At 28.1% G+C, this 7,205-nt stretch overlaps 1 pseudogene; it reads left to right on the forward strand.

The window, feature by feature from the left end:
• The first annotated feature begins 4,898 nt into the window (after positions 1-4,898).
• LOC104715374 (ABC transporter A family member 4 pseudogene) lies at positions 4,899-5,511 on the forward strand (annotated as a pseudogene).
• Positions 5,512-7,205: the final 1,694 nt, after the last annotated feature.

The following is a 7,205-nucleotide window of genomic DNA, read 5'->3' on the forward strand; positions in this document are numbered from 1 at the left end:
AATATATGTCATCACTTTGAGTGTCACAAGACATAAAACTCAACATAATAAAAACAATGCCACAAACTCAGATTACCATTTTTGTTGTTGTCTAAAATCAAAACAGAATTAATTAAACCTATTTTTAAACATATTTCATCACTAGCTATCTTAGTGTAATAAGACTTACCATGTTTTTTTTGGGTCAACAAAGACTCAACATGTTAACAGATGCCAAAGTCCACAATTAAACCTTTTAAAAAAATAATTTTAATATTAATTAAGATGAATGGTTGCAATGACATCTCCTTTTAGATAAACTAGATTTTAACCCGCGGTACACCGCGGGATTATGTATTTTTGTATATTTTATATAACTTACTAAAAAAATATTATGTTGGATTAAATATATGTTTTAAACTTTTTTACAATAATATTGAGATATTTGTAATTTTATTTTCTTTATCTATTTAAAATTATTATTTTCATTTAAAATTTAATTTATCAAAATTCTTTTATTTTGGAATTTAATCAATCAAAATTAGTTGTTGTGAAAGTAAACATCAGTTAATATGTATAATACTTTGTAGTTAGCATAAAATGATTTAAATTTTATTCACCAGTTTGAAATTAGTTAGTTTTGTCTATGAGTATGATGGCGCGGTTAGTGTTGGTTTTTAACTCCTTTCATATAAAATTAAGTTTTAAAATATTTTGTTTATGTTTTTAGACCAACCCGCAAAAATATATAAGTGTACTAATATTAACCTAATTCCCATCACATACTTATGATTATTTTTAGTCTAGGTTTGGACCCGTGGATAAAAAAATAGTTATTAAAAAAATAGTTAGTTTTGTATCTGAGTATGATGTAGCGGGTTAGTGTTGGTTTTTAACTCCTTTCATATAAAATTAAGTTTTAAAATATTTTGTTTGTGTTTTTAAACCAACCCGCAAAAATATATAAGTGTACTAATATTAACATAATTCCCATCACATTCTTATGATTATTTTTAGTTTATGTTTGGATCTGTGAATAAATAAAAATTTCCATAAATTATTGTTGCTTTTTTAGTATTGTGCATATGTTAAATTGCTAAAATCTGTATTTACACAGATTTAGTTTTATTATCACAAATTTAGTAATATTATCACAAATTTAGTAATATTATTGATATTACTCATATGATTAAATTTGATGTATTCACTATTTAAATTGTGCAACATGATATATATATATATATATATATATTTGTATTTGACATCATAACTCTATAAATGACACATCTTTTTTAGTCAAAAAACATATATCATTTTGTGGAGGTTAAACCAAAATATATATATATATATATAGTATAATAAAATCATGCATTATTAGTTTATTTTTATATTTTTTTCTACCCATTTTGATATCAATTGATCTATCCATTTTAACATAGAAAACATTAGACAAATTATGTATAATAGAAAACATGTATAATGTCAAACCAATTATGGAAAATCGAAATTAAATAAGGTAAGATACTATAGTTTTTTTTCATTAAAACATTTTACAACTTGTAACTAAAAAGGAAAATAGAAATTGATGTTGTTCAGATATTTAGGGAAATATATATTTCCATACTCGATTTTCCTAATTTGATTTTTTTTTTAAATTTGTGTATTAAATGTTTAAATTACAGTGGCATTGTCTGTAAATAAGTTTGAACTCCAAGCCTTCTTCTGAAAAAGGCTGTGAAAATAATAATATTGATATCTTGTAAAACTAATACTGAATAGGCAGTGTCGATGTAATTTCAGTACCGTAGAATTTAGTTATGTAGATATGTTTATTTTATCTATAAAATTTAGGTTGTCATTTATCCTACAATCATTTTTTTTTACAGATTTGATATTTGTATGTTAGTAATTAATTAAGATTTATAAATATTTAATAATAAATAAGATATATATATTTGAAAAAAATTCACATATTATTTTATATGAAAACTAGATGAGGACCCGTCCAATGTGCGGGTTTAAAGTTTTATAAGTTAAATTAAATTTAACAAAAATATATAAAAATTTGTGGTATATTATTTATAAATTTTATTTTTGTTATAATACACTGATTTATACCCATTAACAAATCTTTTATTTATTTTACTGTTAAAAGTATATTTTTTTACACCTATACTCTATGTTACAAATGTATTATTTATCACCACCTAGAAAATGTCTATATGAACACATTAAGCCAACTATTTTACTTTCAATTCTACGTAGTTTTCTAATTACTAAAATTATTGGCCCAAAAAATATTTTGAATAAAAAAATATTACTTAATATACAAATCAATGATGTATCATCACAATAATATATGACCACCATGGAGAAAACCTCGGCTCCACCATCATCCCTTATGGAGAGAACCTTGCGTCCAACCTCCTCCATCATGGAAAGAACCTTGGCTCCGCCTTCCTCCTTTGGGGAGATAAACTTGAGTCTAACCTCCTCCACCTTCCTCTCTTGTAGAGATAACCTTGTGTCCAACCTTCTCCACCATAGAGAGAACCTCGGCTCTGCCCTCCTCCTGCGTGGTTAGAACATGTTCACGTCTTTTTGCTCTCTCAAAATGGCTTGCTCCGACAACCAATGAAAGTAAAAACCTTTTTCTAACGTCAAAAAATATTTTGATAGTAACTAATGTTAAATTTCCCAATGTATCTGTGATAGTAACTATGCAGAAGTGAAAGTCAAATAGTTGGCTTAATGTGTTAATATATAACATAATATACTAATCAATCTTGTATCATAACAATAATGTATGACCACCATGGAGAAAACTCCGGCTCCGCCCTCATCTCTTATGGAGAGAACCTTGCGTCCAACCTCCTCCACCATGGAGAGAACCTTGACTCCACCTTCTCCCTTGGAAAGATAACCTTGTGTCCAACCTCCTCCACCTTTCTTCTTTAGGGAGATAACCTTGTGTCCAACATTCTCCACCATAGAGAGAACCTCGGCTCTGCCCTCCTCCTTTGTTGAAAGAAAATGTTCAGGTCGTTTTGCTATCTCAAAATGGCTTGCTTCGACAACCAATGAAAGTAAAAACTTTTTTCTAACATCACAAAATCTTTTGATAGTAACTAATGTTAAATTTCTCAATGTATTCGTGGAAGTGTCTTTGACACACCATGATGCAGCCTCTGTCTCTGTAACGCCTCAACCGCCACCTTGCTTAGGGAGCCCATGTCCACTCTCAGTCCATTGGCCCACCTTCCTAAGTGGGCCCTACATATATTCCTGGCCTGTGGACCCACTCATATTTGATGGCCGGTTTGTTACGTCTGGGAGGCTTTAAAAACTTGTTTATCGATCCTACAAATCAAGAAATGATATTTTCCTGTGTTTTGTCCTCACTCGCATAGTTCCGACAGTCACTTCCAGGAAGGTTACCCATCATGAAGTTCTCTCAAGACCCTTGACTGAAAAATAAGTGCATTTTGGTGACATATGTGGCCAAATCAATTCTTTTAAACCTTTCCGCAAACTAGAGTGTCACAGTCTTTGAGCTCCTATATATCTATCAACAACGATTTATATTTTCCAATCTATCTATCTATGTTTGTTGTAAGCTTGTGTTTGACTAGCCTATTTTAACCATCCATTAGGTTGATGAGCTTCTACTCGTTATCTCCCTTTGGAATTGAATGAATAATGGTAACAATTATGTTTGCAAAAAAAAAAAGAATGGTTTATGACCAACCAATCAAGGTTGAGAAATTAGAAAAAAATTAATTTGGCATAATTAAAGAAACAATAGAAAAATTATAAGCACGGTAATATATGAATCCCAAATAATTCAAATATGAAAATATAAATCAAATAAAACAATCTAAAAATACTACAATAAATTTTAAAATACAGTATTAGGAAAAGAAGACGCATATATTAATCTTTTTTTTGGGTCAACATATATCTTACCTATTTCCAACTGAAAAAGAAGAAAGTAGAAGAAAATTTTGGTTAAAAAAATAAGAAAAATTTACTTTTCCATTTAAAAAATTTCCCAATCAAACAAAGTTGAAACCAGTGTTTTTGAATAAACTATTTAAATATGAGTATTTACAAAATTTAAAATTAATAATTAACTGTATATTTTACTTAATCCCTTTTTCTATATTTTTTAGAATTAATAACTTAAAATTAAAAATAAGTAAATAATATTATAATTTTAAATTTTATGTAATATATATATATATATATAATCTCCTTATAATTATTTAAAAAACTTTGTACCTTTTTTATAAATACTGTAATATTTGATAATTATCTTTTTACATTATTAATATTTTTAAAAATAAAATATTTATTTTTGTTGTAATCAAATTCCTCCTATTAAATATTAACTTTTACACATGTCAAAATTTGAGATTGATAATTTGACACATGTCAAAATCTGAGATTAATAACTTGACACATGTCAAAATCTTGTTAATGGCTAATTTTCAAAACCCAACTTTATATAATAAGATTATATCTTTTATCTATTAGGATTGATATATAATTTAAATATGATTTTTTATGATGTGATATAAATTTAAAATGTATTGCAAGATGAAATAAGTGATAGTTAAATCTTTAATTTTTTAAAAAATACCAAATAAAGTCTAAAATCAATATGCATAGATTACTTAAAATTTAATTAGTTTCAATAAAATGCAACTTCATGATGAATAACGAATATATGCATCGTGTAGCTGGAAAATATAGTGGAGGCATGAAAAGGCGGCTAAGTGTAGCCATTTCACTTATTGGGAGCCCAAAAGTACACCACTGATCTACTGAAAAACTTATGTATAATCCTTTAATTAACTCATGTGATCTTGAGAGATTTAACAAATTCAGTTTTTACATTTGATTTAATTTTTAAAAAGGTGGTTTATATGGATGAGCCAAGCACTGGACTTGATCCAGCTTCAAGAAGAAGCCTATGGACAGCCATCAAATCCGCAAAAGAAAAAACACTGCAATAATCCTCACTACACATTCAATGGAAGAAGCAGAGTTTCTTTGTGACCGAGTGGGGATTTTTGTTGACGGGAGGTTACAATGCATAGGGAATCCAAAAGAGCTAAAGGGAAGGTATGGCGGATCTTATGTGTTAACAATGACAACATCATCAGAACATGAGAAAGATGTGGAGATGTTGGTTCAAGATGTTTCTCCAAACGCTAAAAAGATATATCACATCACAGGGACACAAAAATTTGAGATCCCAAAAGAGGAAGTTCGGATCTCAAAAGTGCTTCAAGCGGTGGAGAAAGCAAAGGGAAATTTCAGAGTGTTTGCTTGGGGACTTGCAGACACAACTCTTGAAGATGTTTTCATTAAAGTTGCTAGAACTTCTCAGGCATTTAATGTCTTCTCTTGAATCCTCCGAAGATTAGCATTTTTACATGTTCAATGTCAATATTTGATTGTTCACATGTTTGATAAAATTGGCCATGCATAGGTTTGATCATTTAATATATGTACATTGTCGGCAAATGACACTAGGCTGCATGATTATAATTTTTACATGTTCAACGTCAAAATTTGATTGTTCATGTTTTATAATACTGGTCATGCATAGGTTTGGTCATTTATATATGTACATTGTTGGCAAATGACAATAGGATGCGGATGATTTATGGAAACCAATTTTTTTCATGCATTGGAGAGGGTAAAGATGATGTTTCCGGTGGTGGCTTGGGAACTTGCAGACGAGACAACTTTTGAAGATGTCTTTGTAAAGGTTGCCCAAACTTCTTAACTAACAACGTTTTCAATGTCTTCTCTAGATCAAAGTCACAAATTATATTTCATATAACTGTCTCTAGCCACTTATATGCTCTTAATACGAAGGAAGCTTGCATAATTTGCATATACACAACCGGACTAAGAAAATTTGTCAACTAGTTTTATTATGATTATGATTAAGAGAAAACAACTCTTTTTTAATCAAATTATTAAATTCATCTTGTCGTTTTTTGGTATTATTGACGTGACACTTCTAAGATTCTCAATTAATTTATATTACTCACCTGCGTTTTTGCTGTCTAAATGATTTTGTTATTAAAAATTACAGTAATACGACAAAATTTCATCACTTCAAAGATATGGCATATAAAAATAGTATATACGTATATATATATATATATAGTGACTAATCCATAAATCAAAAATGCATTATATATGCATTACAAATTTTAAACAAATTTGTGACTGATGCAATCATTTTATTTTAATATATGTGAATGTGGAATAGTTTAACAAATTTATCATCACTAGTTCGATTAGGCAACTTTTGAGTTGATTTATTATCACTTTCTAAGATTTTCAACTCAAAAGTTGTCTGATAATAAATTTGTTAAACTATATTCCACACTCACAATAGTTCTAACAACAATATTTTATACCAAACTATTATTACTAAATTTGTTATTTCTAACAACAATAGTTCTTTTTCGAAAAAAAAAAAACAAGAATAGTTATATCTTACGCATTAGCATCATTTATTTTCGTAAATAGTTAATACGTTCTATTCTAAAAAGGGGAACTCATGATCATGATAGTCTTCATTTTAGACGTAATTTATTCCACGAATAATAAACGAGTCTCTTCATCTTATCCCTTTGTTATCGCTTTATTAACTCTCATTTGTCCCTATTCCTATGCTTGGTCTATTCTTCCTTTATCGATCAAAATAAAATTTACTCTGTCAAATCTTCTTTTTTTTTTCTTTCTGAAAAATAAGGAGACAAACGTTGAGGAAATCTATACGATTGCAGGAGCTAAGTTCAAAAACGTTTGGTATAAAATATACAAAACAAAACCTTCACCAACGATTTAGGGGCATAAGCATAAGCTGCATAACTCTCTTATGAGTTATGTCTAAATGGTAATTTATAATTAACTAAGGGCATCTTTATAGGTAAAACAGTTTTTAGTGTTCTTAGGTTTAATATATTAGGAAAATAATCTAAGATGAGTAGTTAAGAACTTTTATTAAAAAGATAGTTATAGGGAAAACACATAAGATCTTAAGATTTAATAATATAATATTCTTAAACATAAAACAATTATAAAATCTAATAAATTTGGTATGTAATATTAGAGTTAAACTTATTACAATTATTTAATATTCTTCATCATATTCTTAAACTTATAAACTTATAAATTATTAAAATTATAAAAAAACA

The sequence above is a fragment of the Camelina sativa genome, chromosome 9 (genome assembly GCF_030686135.1).
Source record: "Camelina sativa cultivar CO46 ecotype springtype chromosome 9, ASM3068613v1".
NCBI classification, from domain to species: domain Eukaryota; kingdom Viridiplantae; phylum Streptophyta; class Magnoliopsida; order Brassicales; family Brassicaceae; genus Camelina; species Camelina sativa.